At 35.1% G+C, this 17,769-nt stretch overlaps 1 pseudogene; it reads right to left on the reverse strand.

The window, feature by feature from the left end:
* Positions 1–4,133: 4,133 nt before the first annotated feature.
* LOC115507889 lies at positions 4,134–4,609 on the reverse strand (annotated as a pseudogene).
* Positions 4,610–17,769: the final 13,160 nt, after the last annotated feature.

The following is a 17,769-nucleotide window of genomic DNA, read 5'->3' on the forward strand; positions in this document are numbered from 1 at the left end:
GGACGTTACTGACTTGTTCCTGACCGTAGAGGAAAAGCTCTCACTTTTTTTCCATTGAGGATGATATTAGCTGTCAGTATTTCATACATGGCCTTTATGATTTTGAGGTATGTTTACTCTAAACCTAGTTTCTTGAGGTTTTTCTTTCTCACAAATGGATGCTTTACTTTGTCAAATGCTTTTTTTGCATCTAATTAAATGATCATATGATTCTTACCCTTTTTTTATTAGTGTGGAGTAATACTGTTGATTTGTGAATCTTGAACCACCCTTGCAACCCAGGAATAAATCCTACTTGATCCTCGTGAATAATTATTTTAATATATTGTTGGATTTGGTTTTCTAATATTTTATTGAGATTTTGCATCCATGTTCAGCAGGGATTTTGGCCTGTAGTTCTCTTTTTAGTGGTTTCTTTATCTGGTTTTGGTGTTAGGGTGATGCTGGCCTCATTGAATAAATTTGGAAAATTCCCTTCCTTCTCTATTTTTTGGAATAGTTTCAGATGAAATGGTATTAACTCTTCTTCAAATGTTTGGTGGAATTCACCTTTGAAGTCATCTGGCCCTGGATTTAATATTTGTTGAGCGTTTTTTGATTACAGATTTAATTTATTTCCTGCTTTTCTGTCTGGTCACATTTTCTATTTTTTCCTGTTTCATTTTTGGTACTTTCCATGTTTCTAGGAATTTATCCATGTCTTCCACGTTGTACAACTTGTTGGTATATAGTGGTTCTTTTCATTGTTATTCCTATAATATTCTCTTAATTGTATTTCTGTGGTGTTGGTTGTTATCTCTCCTCTCTCATTTGTGATTTTATTTATTTGGTTCCTTTCTCTTTTCTTTTTGATAAGACTGGTTGGGGTTTAACAATTTTATTAATTTTTTCAAAGAAGCAACACCTGGCTTCATTGATCTTTTCTGTTTTATAGTTTCTGTATCATTTATTTCTGCTCTTTTTTTTAACATTTATTTATTGTTGAGAGACAGAGAGACAGAGCAAGAGCAGGGGAGGGGCAGAGAGAGAGGGAGACACAGAATCTGAAGCAGGCTCCATGCTCTGAGCTGTCAGTCCAGAGCCCAATGAGGGGCTCGAACTCACGAACCGTGAGATCATGATCTGAGCTGAAGTTGGCCGCTTAACCAACTGAGCCACCCAGGTGCCCCACATTTATTTCTGCTCTAATCTTTATTATTTCTTTCCTTCTGCTGGATTTAGGCTTCATTTGTTGTTCTGTTTCTAGCTCCTTTAGGTTTAAGGTTAGGTTGTTTATATGAGATTTTTCTTCTTAATGTAAGCCTGTATTGCTATATACTTCCCTTCTAGGGCCGCTTCCGCTGCATCCCAAAGGTTTTGGACTGATGTGTTTTCATTTTCATTTGTTTCCTGTGTATTTTTATTTCTTCTTTGATTTCCTGGTTGACCCATTCATTGTTTAGTAGCATGTTGTTTATCTTGCATGTATTTGTGGTCTTTCTAGATTTTTTCTTGTGGTTGACTTCTAGTTTTATAGAGTTGTGATCAGAAAAGTTGCATGATATGATTTCAGTCTTTTTGTATTTGTTGAGACCTGTTTTGTTATCTTAAATGTGATCTGTTTTGTTGAATGTCACATGTGCACTTGAAAGGAATGTGTATCCCACTGTTTTAGGATGGAATGTTCTGAATATATCTGTTACGTCCATTTTTGTCCAGTGTGTCATTCAAAGCCCTTGTTTCCTTGTTGATTTTCTTTTTAGATGATCTATCTATTGATGTAAGGGAATGTTAAAATCCCTTAGTATTACTGTATTATTATCAATGAGTTCCTTTATGTTTTTATTAATTGTTTTATATATTTGGGTTCTTCCATGTTGGGTGCATAAATATTTACCATTGTTATATCTTCTTGTTGGATTCTCTCCTTTATGTTTATATAATATCTTCTTTGTTTTTACAAGCTTTTTAAAAAATTCCAATTAGTCTGATATAAATATTGTTATCAGGTGTTATACCTTCCCCATTTTGTTATTTTTTAATAGTTTTGATTATTCCAAATAGCTATTTCATATAATTTTTAGTATTCATTTCCCAATAGCTATAAACCATCTTCTGGGACTTTTATGGGAATTGCATTGAATATATTAGACACATTTGAGGAGAACTATCTAATATTAATTCCTGTAATCCATGAAGTTGGAATATTTCTCTCATACTTGCTCTTAAAAATATTTTTAGTTGGCTTTGTACAGGGCTTGCGTTTTTGTTAAATTTAATGTTTTGCTTTCTTTTATGATATCATTTATCAAGAATGGGCTTTGAATTTTGTCAAACGATTTTTCTTGTGTCTGATGGGATGGTGTTACTAGTAATGTTTTGTAATTTTTTTGTGTTAAGTTCTTGCATATCTTTCCTTACTAGTATTTTGAGTTTCTAAACAGCCTTTTGATTTTATAATATCTATGATGTTATTATAAATGGCATCACTTCTAAGTTTTGCATTCTTTTTTTTAGTTTTTGATATATAAAGTATATACATATATAGTCTCTATATATTGACATTTCTTCATCATTTTATCAGTGCTTTAATATTATTAATCTTTGCAATAAACACGTTTTTCATTATTTGCCATAGAATGTTTTTATTTTCTATTTTATTGACTTCAACTCTACTCTTTATTATTTTCTTCTTTTGTATTACTTAGGATCAACCTGCTGGTGTTCTCGGATGCAAACTTCTATACTCGTTTTTCAGCCTTACCTTTTTCCCTAAATATGCATTCAAGGTTACGTGTTTTCCTATATACAACTTTATCCACATCTTGAAAGATCTATGTGATATATTCATTATTGTCTAGGTAAAATTATTATGTTTTTACATTTTATTAATTTTGAGAGCGAGAGAGAGTCACAAGCAAGGTAGGGGCAGAGAGAGAGGGAGAAAGAGAAATCACAAGCAGGCTCCGTGCTCAGCAAAGAGCCTGATGCAGGGTTCACACCCATCTACCATGAGATCATGACTTGAGCTAAAATCAAGAGTTGGACACTCAGCTGAGACACCCAGGCACCTTGCTTAAAATTATTAAAAATTTTTTTTCATTGAACACATGGCTTATTTGCAGCATGTTTCTTAATTTCCAACCCCTTAGGTATGTTCTACTTAACATTTTTAAATTAATTTAAAGATTAATTCTATTGGTGTCAGAGGATATAGTCTTTTTTATTTCAGAGGATATAGTCTTTTTTTATTGAAGTGCACTTCACATATATGAAATTAGTTTCTGATGTATGACATTGTGATTGGACAGTTATATATATTATGACATAATCCCTATGATTAAATGTAGTTACCATCTGTCACCAAAGTTATTATAATATTGACTATATTCCCCATGATGTACTTTTCATTGCCTTTCTAGTGTGTTTTGCATATCTAAAGTTTTTAAATTTTTTATTTTATTTTATTCTTTTATTTAGAGAGAGAGAGAGAGAGAGAGAGAGAGAGAGAGAGGCAAAGAGAGAGAATCCCAAGCAGACTCTGTGCTGACGGTTCTGCACTGTCAGCGCTCGACCCTACAAACTGAGAGCTTGTTATCTGAGCTGAGATCAAGAGTCTGATGCTTAATGGACTGAGCCACCCAGGCGCCCCTACATGTCTAAAGTTTTTTAATTTGATGAATTCCTATTTATCAATTCTTTTCTTATATTGATCATGCTTTTTTTTTATATGGTCAATAGTTACACTGAACAGTTTAGTGGGTTACTTTAGTGGTATTACAGCATCATTTATTGTAAATAACAAGTTTTCTTCATTTTATTATGTTTACACATTTAAAAAAATCATTCAACATGTGTCTTTTTTCAAATTTTGGACTGTGTCTTCACTTTTATTTATCTGTTTTTAAACCGTTTTCTAATATTAAACTTTCTTGAATTCTCCAGCTTTATGTTAATAATTCAAACTATGTATGTACTTTAGCTTTGTAGTCTTTTAAATAATTCTTTTGGCTAATCTACCTCCTTTTCTATTTCATGTTCATTTTTTAATTTTTTTGCGTTAAATATTTCTTTATGGGAGAGGACAGCACAGTTCTACTCAAGAGTATAATTTTTACAGTTTTGAAGACTTTCTTTCTTTTTTTTTACACCTATTATGCCATGAATTCATAGTGAATGGGTTCTAGTAGCTCAGGCTCCTTCCCACTGATTCTTATAATGTGTGCTTCTCTGGGTGGGGCAGGCTGATGCTTTAGTTGAACCCAAGTAACTTTCTCTTTGGTTTCCCTGTTCTTCTGATAATTTTCCTTCACAAGCTTCAGGAAGCTCTCTTGGCTCTTTGAGTATTTAATATGCTCAATGTGTATATTAATTTTCTTGGCAAGAATCTTGCCCTTCACAAGTTTGTTCACAACAATGCCAAGAGCATGCTGCGTAACTTTGTAGTTTTGCCATGGTAACTTTTGTGGGGCATTCCTTTTGGAACATTGTCCATTACCTTGATGTATACAATATCACCTTCTTTGTAGATTTGCATGTAATTAGCCAAAGGAACAACTCCACCATTTCTAAAAGGCCTGGAGAACATACAGTGGGTACCTCTCCTTTTTCCTTTTATGTTGCTCATTTTGGCGAATTACTGGAAGATGGAAGTTCCAAATGAAAGAAAGCTCTTGTAAATTTTCATTCAAGCGTCTTTACAGATACAAATTAACCTTGCTAGGATTGCATTAGATATATCAATTTATAGAGAATGTTTATGTCAAGAAAATTGAGTTCTTATATGAATTTTCATATTATAGAAACATAAAATGTCTGTATTTACATTTATTTAGGGTTTTAAATTTTTCTTTCAGTTTGTTTTGTAGGTTTCTGCATACTTTTCTTATATCTATTTACTTAGATTTATTCCTAATAATTCATTTTTGAATCTATTTCAAGTGGTACTTAATAATATTTTCTCATTCTTCATTGCTATTATAGAGAAGTAAAATTGATTTTTGCATGTTGATTTTGTTTCTTTTGAACTAGCTATATTTGATACTTCTCAGAACATTTTTAGATATTTTGTGATTTTCTATATATATAGTAATATCATCTAAATAGGGGAGGTTCAATACTTTGAACTTAATGGACAACATAAATGATAAATGAACATCTCTTGGTCATTGATATCTAATTTAATACCATTCTGGATATTAATGATTATATGATGAATCTTTTAGAATTTATTGAGGGGTGCCTGGGTGGCTCAGCTGGTTAAGCGTCCAACTTCAGCTCAGGTCATGATCTCACAGTTCATTGGTGTGAGCCCCGTGTCAGGCTCTGTGCTGACAGCTCAGACCCTGGAACCTGCTTCAGACTCTGTGTCTCCCTCTCGCTCTGCCCCTCCCCTGCTCACGCTCAGTCTCTCTCTCCTTCAAAAATAAATAAACCTTAAAAATTTTTTTTTAGAATTTATTGAGAATTGCTTCCTTGGCACAGAATATGATCTATTTTGGTAAATATTCTGAGTTTACTTGGAAAGATTATTCTGCTCTTGCTGGGAAGAGTGTTCTATAAATGTTAGTTATGTCCATTTGATTCATATGGTGTTTTATGTTGTCTATATTTTTATTGATTTTCTGTTTGTTCAATGAGTCAGTGAAAGAATGGTATTTCAATCTTTGATTATAATTGTGTGTTTATTTCTCATTATATTTCTATCAATTTTTGTTTCATGTATTTTGAAGTTCTGTTGGTTGATTAAGATATTATGATTATGTCCTCTTGATGAACTGGTTTAATTAGTAATATAAAATGACCTTTTTAATCTCTAGTAATATTACATAATATTACTAATATATAGCAATCTTTTTACCAAAATATAATTTGTATTATACTAATACACTTATTCCAGATTCTTCTTGATGTTGTCACATTATTTTTCCATGCTTTAATTTAAAACTATCTTTGTGTTTATATTTGAAGTGTTTTTTTTCTATTTCTTCATATATTTGCATCCTGTTTTTACTAATTTATTATTATAATCTCTGCCTTTAATTGGGATATTTATACTATTAACATTTAATGTGATAAGATTAGTTGTAAATCTATCATTTTATATTCATTTTCAATTTGTTACATTGTACTTTGTTTCCTTTTTTCTCTTTTTCTAAATTCTTAAGTTAGTTATATTCATTAATTTGCTTTATGTCTTTTTTCTTTTGTTATGTATTTATTTGTTTTTAATGTTTGTTTATTTTTGAGAGGGAGAGAGAAAGACAAAGCGTGAGCTGGGGAGGGGCAGAGAGAGAGGGAGACACAGAATCTGAAGCCAGCTTCAGGCTCAGAGCTGTCAGCACAGATTCCGATTCGGGACTCGAACTCACGAACAGTGAGATCATGACCTGAGCCGAAGTCAGATGCTCAACTCACCCACCAAGCCACCCAGGTGCCACTTTTCTTTCTTTCTTTCTTTCTTTCTTTCTTTCTTTCTTTCTTTCTTATGTTTATTTGAAGGAGAGACAGAGTGTGAGCAGGGGAGGGGCAGAGAGAGAGGGAGACATAGAATCCAAAGCAGGCTCTAGGCTCTGAGCTGTCAGCTAGGCTTGAACCCACAAGCCGTGAGATCATGACCTGAGCTGAAGTCAGACACCTAACTGACTTAGCCATCCAGGCACCCCTTTTCTTTTGTTTTTTGAAGTTTATTTATTTATTTTGAAAGAGAGTGAGAGAGCATGTGAGCAGGGGAGGAGCAGAGAGAGAGGGAGAGAGAGAATCCCAAGCAGGTTCTTCTCTGGCAGTGCAGAGCCCAATGTGTGGCTTAAGCCCACTGAGATAGTGACCTGAGCCAAAATCAAGTTAGATGCTTAACCAACTGAACCACCCAGGCACCCCTATATCTTTTGTTCTAATTAGCTATAGTTGTTTATGTTGATATTGTAGTGGTTGTCCAACTATAGCTTCGGAAAGTCCACATTTATGTGATAACAGTTCATCAATAATATTTTTATAACAATATACTACTGTTTATCTCCCCTTATGACTTTTGTACTATTGTTATTTATTTGACTTTTACATATGCATTAAATTCTAAACTAAGTTGTTACGATTGTTTCATTTAAAATACTATTTTTCAAAGGGATTTTTAAAATTATGGAAAAACTTTTATATTTTTCCAAATATTTCTATTTTCCAGTGTTTTCACTGTATTGTGTAGATACATATTCCCATGGGAAATCTCTTTCTTGCTGAAGGAATTCCTTTTACATGGCCTGTATTGGAGGTCTGTTTGTGATGACTTGTTTTTAATTTTTTAATTTCTTTATTTTTTAATTTTTATTTTTTCTTCCTTTTGGAAGTATTGTCAATGGTGTAGAAATCCTGGTTGACATTTTTCTTTTCCCTTTATGCACTTTAAAGATATTTTCTTGGCTTGCATTCACACTACTTAATCATTATGGTTTTCTTGCTTGAGCAATGAATATATTCTAGAAATAGTGATTATGAATGCATGTCTTTGTGAATGTATTTGATAGCACTGAATACTTAAATTTAAAAATGGTTCAAATGATGAATTCAATCTTACAGGTATTTTAGTACAACAAAAAATTGGCAAATGACTTGAAAAGATTTTGTATGCTAATAATGTGTACATTATCTAACTTCAACAGTTGTAAATACTTTACTATTTATATTTTATCCAACTCCCACTTATTTCTATATTTTTGTTAGAGTATTTGTAAAACAAAGTCAGCCACCATATCATTTTCACTATTAATTTCATTCAGGGTCTATGTCAATGTGATATACATGGTGCTCTGTATGTGGCCTGTTGTTTAGTCCATTACTTTGAATTACTGGCTAGTATTTCAGAATGAGTCATTTAGTTAATTTTACCTCCATAGATGAACACCAAGTCTCTAAATATTCACTTTCTCAGAATTGCTGTGAATACTAGCCTTTTACGTTTGCTCGGATATTATACGAGTGTTTCTCTTGGATGCATACTCAGAAGTAAGTATATAAACTTACCTAGAAGTGACAATAAAATTTATGTTTTTATAAACCTGATGCTCAGAAGTAAGTATATAAGCTTACCTAGAAGTGACAATAAAGTTTATGTGTTTATAAACCTGCTCTCTGCACACTGGATGGCATTCACTTCTTGAGGCTTCATTTCAGAAAACCCCTTACCTCTTGACCAGAGTCTCCTGTTTTATTACACATTATTTGTCACACTTATTTGGACATATGTGTTAACCCCTGAATTTTTTCTGAGGGAAGGAGTTGGATATGATTCACCAGATTTCAGAGAAGTTACTGGAATGGTTGTTTAATAAATTTGAACATTCTTCTTTTTTTTTTTTTTTAAGTGTGAAAGAGAGAGAATGCATGTGCACTAGCTGGGGAGGGGCTGAGGGAGAGAGAGAGAATCTTAAGCAGGCTCCATGCTTAGTGTAGAGCTCAATACGGGGCTTGATCCATGACTCTAGGATTATGACCTGAGCCAAAATGAAGAGTTGGACACTCAACCAACTGAGCCACACAGGTGCCCTATACATTTGAACATTCTATGTTCACTAATCTGTGACCTAGCTCCACAAAATTCGCTCATGATCCACAACTCAAGTTAAATTTGTTTGCTTCTGAATCATACCAGTGTCCTTTCACATAACCTGTGAAACCTGTTGTTCCTTCCTGTATCCATCAAGAAGTGTACCGAGCCTCAAGCTTTGTAGATTTTAAGTCATCATAAGGCTTTGGCTTAAGTTTCTCCTCTTATGCCCGGGTTTCTCTGACTTCAAAACCAATGTGACCATTGTGTCCTTGGAACCTACCTACTGACTCTGTAGTAATAATAATGGTGGCATTTGCTAACTGAATTAAGATGTATTGAGCATTTATAGTGATGAAGTATTATCCTTGGCAGATAATAGAGACATACAGAGAAAAGACAAGATCCTATCAACAAATAGGTTGTTTTCTGGTTTGAGACAGTCTTAGAATCCAAGACTTTGCTATTAGGGGATTGTCTCAATGAAGATCTATACCAACTTTGGGGAGAACCTCACAGGAAACACTAGAATAAGCAGATATATAGCTCTCAATAGAAGTGATGATGTCCCAGGATGGTTATGAGAGTAATGAAGGAAGAGGGCCTGAGAACAGAGACCAGGGAACAATAACAGGAATAGAAGTTTGGAGAATGGGGTCATCAGAAACTGACTTATGATCCTGAGATGTTCCTTCAAGACTTTTTTGTTCTATTGAGCTAGAACCTGTTTGGATTTAGGGATCATGTGTTTTTCAGTAGTGTGTCATCCTATGCCCCTATCAGTATTTATGCAAAGCAGGTTATCAATAAATTGTTAATGAGTTAATATACTTTGTGACCTGTATTATGTTTGTATTATGGCTTTAACAAGGTCCTACAAACTTACCAATAAAAAATGCACAATTTTATGATAACAGGATTTTTGGGAGAGTAAGTCCAATGTGTGCCTCTCTGGGATGAATTCAAGGTATCCTTAGGGCTGCATTCCTTTCTGGAGGTTCTGGGGTATAATCCGTTTTCTTGCTTTGTGTTTCCTTCTTGAGAATATATTCATTTCTTTTATAGGCTCCTGTTTTCATATTCAAAGCTAGCAAATTTGAGTATCACATTGCATTAATTTCATTGTTCCTTTTACTTTTTACTTTGACTTCTTTTCCCTTCTTCCACTTTTATGAACACATAGAGATAATTCAGAACAATCACCCTATTTTAAGGTCCACTCATTAACAGCCCTAATTTCTTTTGTAGCCTTAAATCTCAGTCACCATGTAACTTAACAGTACATGGGCATTAAGTCATGAACGTTTTTGGGTTCCACCAGGAATTGAGTGCCCCATGGGAAACTCAGGAAAACCCTGCTTGGTCTAGAGGTTGTAATGGCCACAAGCTATATGAATATAGTTGGTAATTTAGAATCATAGACCTGTAGCTAACCTTATCATATGTTTTCCTTCAGAGCCAAAAATCTGAATTAAAGCTCCTCTATCTAGGGAGTTAATTGGAGAGAACTTCATCTTGGAGGACTTGTCTCCTCTAGGAAGCTGGATGCTTGCTATCACTATTCATAAAATTGAATGCCACCAGTCATAAGATAAGCTCCATTTCTCTAGAATAGTGAAGGTAAATAGGATGGAAATAGTACCAGCAGTAAAATAGGTTTATAAAAGTTACTGTTAAGTGCTGACATATATTTACAAAGTTTTTCATGTATGTCATGCCTGATTAGCCCAAACTCTTCACTGAGAGTATTTGTCATCCATATGTTGTTGTTATCTGCATACAAATATCTAGAACACCTTCCACCAGATAAATATTTGTATGTACTCCCACAGTGGTACAAAGCACATTTGGCTACTATAGCTATTGAAGTGAACATGAACCCCTATATTTGGAGTGAGACCACAATACTATATAGCAAGATTTGCCGTCAGATTCTTGATAGTCTGGGGAAGTGAGTTCACACTGGAAAACAGAAAACGGATATGATCTATGTGGACACTGGGGAAAGAAAGGATGAGAAAATTATCTGGTAGTAGGAAATGAACAGTCTTTAAATTAAAAAAAAATTTATTTGTGAGAGAGACAGAGTGCAAGTGGGGGAGGGGCAGAGAGAGAGGGAGACACAGAATCCTAAGCAGGTTCCAGGCTCTGAGCTGTCAGCACAGAGCCCAACATAGGGCTTGAACCCACAGACTGTGAGATCATGAACTGAGCCAAAGTTGGACACTCAACTGATTGAGCCACCCAGGTGCCCCACAAAATGAACAATGTTTAAAACATATAAAAGGAATTAGTTGGAGAGAAATGGGATGACTCCTATATCCAATGAGTTTGTATTCCAAACTAGTACTTGATAGTGAAGAATGGGAGAGAAAATTAACTAGGGATATGGATGGTGGCCATGATTAATGCTTTAGAGGAAACATCCTTGACTTGTGTACCATAAGAAGTGGACATTTCAAGATGAGAAAGAGTGGGAGGTCAACTGGGAAGGCTTTTTAGGGGTGCTAAGGAAACATCCCCTATTTCAAACTACACTTCATTTTCCCCTCCAGAATCCGTGCCTTCCAGGGTGGTGTCAGAATGGTGACTTGTGAGCTGTTCATCTCTAATAGCTGCCATTGGCTAAGAAAGTACTGTGATGACCCCACAATGTTGAAAGGCTGTGGTCTTTAGCGTGCTATGGAATGGTATCTAAGGGCAAGGCAATATTCTTTGGTAGAAATTCTGAGGTTTTAACATGGCTAAAGTGACAATGAAATAGAGGATCCTAGTGTACTTAGGAGACTAAGATCCACAAGCATCAAAAGGAATATGAAGACCTTTAAATTCAGATTCAGACATGGTAACAAGGTCAGATGATCCTATCCTATCTTCTCTTCTTCATTGCCTGTCTCCCCTCCAAGACTCCACCCTGTCCTTGCCTGGCACAAATCATCTCTTCAGCCTCAACCCATTCTCATTAAGTCCCCCTTTCTGATAAAATGAGTATTCTTTTTCCCTACCCAATGCCCTTCTGAGCTTACCCTCTTGTTCTAATTGTAGGAGATAAGAAAAAAACAAAAAGTCTGCTTCGCTTGAGTTAATGTAATATATCTTGCTACCAAACTTCACATACTTAATGACAGCAGACCACAGGGGAAGGGCAGCACATTTTGTCCATTACCACCCAGTGTGTAGGAACCCAAGCTATACCAGGTCCATGGGATGGTGCAGAACTACCCCATTCTAAGATATGACTCCAACTTAGAAAATTGATGGTGATGATTAAAGTCAATAAGGTGAGAGGAGCCCAACCTCGCAGGAGATAATGAATGTATCTCTGAGTTCTCTGTTGATGGAAAGTAAAGAAGAATGTAAGAGATCTGTCCTAAAAAAGAGAGGGGGGTGATGACTTGTAGCATTAGGGGCTAAATTGGTAGGTCCAGGAATTAAATTTGGGATAAGGCAAGGTGAGGAATGAGTATTGGTGCCAAATTTGTCTCCGTAACACATTAACCCATGTCCAAGGAGGAAAAACTCCTTGTTGTTTGTATGGAGTAGTAGGAGGTAAAGGGTAACTGCGTATCAGTGCATGGATTGCCAGAATCTAGATGGGAAGATGGTATTTTTCTTTTTTTTTAAAATTTATTTATTTTGAGAGAGTGTGAGAGGGTTTAGGGCAGAGAGAGAGGGAAAGAGAGAATCCCAAGCAGACTCCTTGCTGTCAGCACAGAGCCCAGTGTGGGGCTCAATCCTATGAACTGCAAGATCATGACCCGAACAGAAACCAAGAGTCAGTTACTTATCAGACTGAGCCACCTAGTCACCCTGGAAAATGGTATTTTTATTGTGGAGTGGAAGTTACAACTTAAAATAAGGCAGAGGAAAGAATCACCATTAGTCCACCTCATGGTGATGTTGGCTATGCTCCATTCTATGTTGTATGCAACTATAAGTCTTATGAAGTACCAAAATATTCACCTAATAGTACCTTTAAGTTAGAAAATAATGGTATTTGGAAACCACAAACCCAACACTGATTTTGCCAATGTCTTGCTAAGATTCTTAGAACTGTAATCTACCAAAAGGGAGGTGTGAGAGTTTTTAATCTCTTGATATTCCACTTGAGGAATTAGGAATTACTTCATGCCTACTTTGATTCTTCCTGGGAATCTGCATAGTTCAGTTTTTTTTTGTCTATTGCTTTATAACGAGGTGACACTGTACCTGGGCATAAAATGGTTAGGTTACTTTCTTCTGTAAACATTGCTCCCTGTATTCTATCAGTGACTGTTGCAGTGAAGATTTTTGAAGCCAGACTGATATTTTCTTTTTATGGGCCTAAGTTTCATCTTTTGCTTCACTGCACGGTGTCCTTTATCTCAAAGACTAGGAGTATTTTAAGCTATCTTTGTTTTTCTTTTGTACCAATTTTTCATCTGAGTGAAAGGAAACTTTCAATCTTACAGCTAAATCTTTTAGTCTGAATGATTTTCTGAATAAAATGTTTGCATTTCTTTCATCTTCTTCAGGAACATTTTTTTTTTGCATATGTTAGATAGTACTTTACTTAATTTCTCCTCTCTATTTTCAGCTGACTTTTCAGAGGCTTGTTTTCTGTATTTTTTATTATTTATTTATTTATTTTTAAGTTTATTTATTTTGAGAGAGAGAGAGAAAGCATGAGCTGGGAGGGGCAGAGAGAGGGAGAGAATCTTAAGCAGGCTCTGCACTGGCAGCACAGAGCCTGACATAAGCCTTGATCCCATGAACTGTGAGATCATGACCTGAGCTGAGATCAAGAGCCAGATGCTTAACTGACCAAGCTACCCAGGTGCTCCTCATGTTTTTTTTTCCTTTTTGAATATGGCATTTATTTTTATGATGGTTTCACTTTTCTCTACTATTTTTAAGCTTCTTTTCTGGAATCATTTTTCATATTTTTGAATTGCTTCATTATTTTTCTACTGTATTTCTATTTTGGGATTTTATTTAATGTCAACTTGGAATTACATTTTCAACTCCCAAAAAGTAGAGTTTAAAAACCAACATTTCCAAATTTAGTATAAGAAAATGACACTAAATTAAAATCTGTGACTTTCCTTAGACTAATTATATAAGTTAGGTTATAGAGCAAACAAACATCCCCAAACCTAGAGACATGTGTGTTTCTGAAGAGTCACTGTTAAGGTTGATTTATTTGTCTCATAAGCCATTAAAGCCATAAATTAGAAGGAAAATTTAAATGATCATTTTGATGAATTGCTAGAGGTCGATTTGTAACTATCATGACAGTAAAGAATTCCTGAGTGTTTCAGTGTTTCAGGAGTTTCCCATACTTTCATGGGTTTATGTAAAGGAAGCCCATCAGGTTTTCATAATGCATATCCAAGGAAGGTCCACTCGCGTCTCTGAAAAAATTAGGGAAGAGTGATAATTGTGAAATATATCAAGAGCCTTTTTCATAACAAAATCGTACTCCAGGGTTAAAGACCTTCAGGTATTTAGTCCATTTGTGTGAAGGGTATTTTGTTGATTCCATATCCCTTTAGTGTTTTGGTTTCACCTGTGGGCAAAAGATGTAGTCAAAAGAGTTGAAGGATTCAAGGAAATTGACTGGAATGCTGGAGCCAGGCATTGCAGAATAAATGAGCTGAGGAAAAAAGCTACACAAATGGAGTAACAGTTTTGAATGTCAAAGCAATTCAATATAGGCCCACTAAAAGATGGAGATTCAATCATAAGATTCTTTTTTTTTAATTTTATTCATTTATTTTGAGAGAGAGGGAGAATGCACATGAGTGGGAGAGGGGCAGAGAGAGAAGTAGAGAGAGAATCCCAAGCAGGTTCAACCCTGTCAACACAGAGCCTGATGCAGGGCTCAATCTCATGAACTATGACATCGTTACCTGAGCTGAAATTAAGAGCCAGGAACTTAACCAACTATGCTTCCCAGGTGCCCCTTAATCATAAGATTCTTTAAATCCCCCCAACTTTACACTTTTTCCCCAGCTTTACAGTTTCCAACCATAACAATAGAGCACCAGTATAATAAAAATGGATTAAACCTGAAATTGCTATAGGAACCAGATTCTTTCTGACTATAATACTTAAGGAATCCCATTGTGATGATGGGAAACAAAAGTGGACATTCAAATAATTTGAAGCATCAATCACTTACAGAGAGGGAATATGGAAAACACAATAGAAAGAGTAAAATAAAGCCTAATTAGAAAGGAGTATATATCTCCATTCATATTTCTGATGCATTTCCGGTATTCAAGAAAAATTTACAAGGGTGTTATAAACATGAGAAAACACAATATGAATTTTATGTATTGAGAAAATAGCCCATGTACCAGATTCAGACTTGATACAGATGTTGTAATTATCAGGCTGGCAGTTTGAAATCAGTACGATTATGTTATGGACTGAAATATAGAAACAGTAGATAAGATACAAGAAAAGATGAAAATCAGTTAAAAACTCTAAGAATCAAAAGGAAATGCTGGTAAGAAATAACCATTGTGATTCAGAATGCCATTGATGGCCTCAACATAGACTGGATATGGTAAAGGAAATAATCATTGACTTTGAAGATGGGTGTATAGAATCTTCCCAAACTGAAACACATGGACAGAGAATCATGAATATACAGAATAGAACATCTAGGGAAAATATAACGAGTTGTAAGATGCATATAACTAGAATACCAGGAGGAGAAATAATGAGTACAATAAATATTTGGAGCAGTAATATATAAGAACTTTCCAAATTTAATGGCAGACAATGAACTACAGGTCCAGTATACTCAGAAATACCAAGTATTATCATTATCATTATCATTATCATTATCATTATCATTATCATTATTATTATTTTAAGTTTAGAGAGAGAGTGCATGAGAGGGGGAGGGGCACAGAGAGAAGGGAAAAGAAAATCCTAAGCGGGGCTCGATCTAATAAACTGTGAGATCATGACCTGAGCTGAAACCAAGAGTCAGATGCTTAACTGACTGAGCTGCCTAGGCACTCCAAGAAATACCAAGTGTTATTTAAAAAACATACCTACAACTAGATATATATTCCAACTGCATAAAAAAAAATCACAATAGAGAAAATCTTTAAAACGTGATACACCAGAGACCGTGTCTCTTCCTGCCTGGGCTCAGACCTAGTTTGGAGCATGTGACCTGGGTAAACGCACCAAGAAAGTCAGAACCCTCTGTAAAGGCAGGACCTGTTATATTGCTGCCTTAGGAAAATGTGGAAGAGGAGTAAAATAATTGAGCATGCCATGTAGACTTACTCCTTCTATGGAAGAACAAAGATGAAAAGTCAAGCTATGGTGATCTGGCATTGTGGTTCGTGTATGAACATCATAGCTGGTGGTGTGTGAACCTATACCCCCATTTCTGCTGTCACAATAAACTCTGCCATCAGAAGACTGAGGAGTTGAAAGACCAGTAGAAGCTCTGCCATTTGGAGCATTGCTAGCCTATAACAAAAGGGTTAATGTAAAAAACAAAAAATAAAAAAAAAAGAAAAATGATACACCAAAAATCATACCTATAAAAAAACAAGCAGAGGGGGCACCTGGGTGGCTCAGTCGGTTAAGCATCTGACTTCAGCTTAGGTCATGATCTCATGGCTCGTGGATTCAAGCCCCACATCAGGCTCTGTGCTGACAGCTCAGAGCCTGGAGCCTGCTTTGGATTCTGTGTCTCCCTCCCTCTCTGCTCTGCCCCTGCTTGCACGCTCTCTCTCTCTCTCCCTCGAAAGTAAATAAACATTAAAAAAAATTATTAAAAAAAACAAGCAGAAAAAATACAGTGAACTTATCCTCTGGAACTATTCAAGCAGCAAGTTAATCGAGTGCTGTAAAGACTTGAGAGAAATAAAACATGTAACAATATACATCCAGAGAAATTAATTCAAAGCAGAACGAGAAATTAGCAGACAAAAACTGAGAATATTCATTATCAGATCTCTCCTGATGGAAAAATGAAAAGAAGTTTCTTGTGCAGAAGGAAAATCATATTTGTTTGATGTTCAGATTTGCATTTCCTTAAATAAGGGTAGAGCATCAGAGAAAGATAAATGAAGTTAAAATATTTTTCTTAATTGACCTAAATGATGACTGTTTACTTAATGTAGAAAATATGTATTGGGTCATTATAGCATGTACAAGTGGAATGAATGACAGCAATGTGACAATAGAAAGGAGGAATTAGCAAAATATTATAGGGTATCTGTATTGTACATGAAGTGGGTATGATGTTATTTGAAAGTGGATTTATACCTTTAAATTTTTTTAAGTTTATTTACTTTAAGAGAGAGAGCGAGTGAGCAGGAGAGGGGCAGAGAGGGAGGGAGAGAGAGAATCCCAAGCAGGCTCCACACTGTCAGCACAGAGCCTGATGCACAGCTCTAACTCATAAACCATGAGATCATGACCTGAGCCAAAAACAAGTGTCGGACGCTTAACTGACTGAACCACCCAGGTGCCCTGAAAGTGGATTTGTATTATTAATAAGTTGTATTGTATACTCTAGGGCAACCAAGAAAACAACTTTTAAAAAGGAGGATATAAAGTAAAAATAGAGAAAATGCTCAATGAAAATATAAAGGGCAGGAAATGAAGGAAAAAGAAATTTTTAAAAAGCAGTTAGTAGAAAACTATTATAAATATAGTAAATATTAATGTAATTATAATCCACATGGCTTTAAATGTGAATGATCTGCATGCACCAGTGGAAGACAGAGATTCTCAGGGTTTGAAAGAAAACTCACAAATTTGATAGCTTACTGAAGTGGACCACTTATGTGATAGGCCAACTACCATAATTCACATGATGGGAAATTGCTAATATGAATAGTGTTAGTACATAACAGCATTTGAGTGAATAATTAATAACCTTCCAGAAGGAAAGTGATATATGTTTTCTTGGTTAATCTGTAAGGGATTTAAGGAAGAAATTACAGCAATTTTATACAATCTATCCAGGAAACAGAAGTAGAGAGAACGCTTCTAGCACATTCTGTGTAACTAGGATTAATAAAACCCAATAAAGATATTGCAGAAAAGGAAAACTCCAGACCAGTAATTCTTATGAACTTAGGTGCACAAATTCTCAGCAAATTTTTAGTAAATTGAATCTAAAAATTGTTAAAAAAAATTATAAGCAGATGTGTTCCAGATATGTAAGACTGGTCCAATATTAAAAATTCAATGAGTGTAATCTATCATGGCAAGCTAAATAAGGAAAA

This window comes from Lynx canadensis, chromosome X (genome assembly GCF_007474595.2).
Source record: "Lynx canadensis isolate LIC74 chromosome X, mLynCan4.pri.v2, whole genome shotgun sequence".
Taxonomy (NCBI): domain Eukaryota; kingdom Metazoa; phylum Chordata; class Mammalia; order Carnivora; family Felidae; genus Lynx; species Lynx canadensis.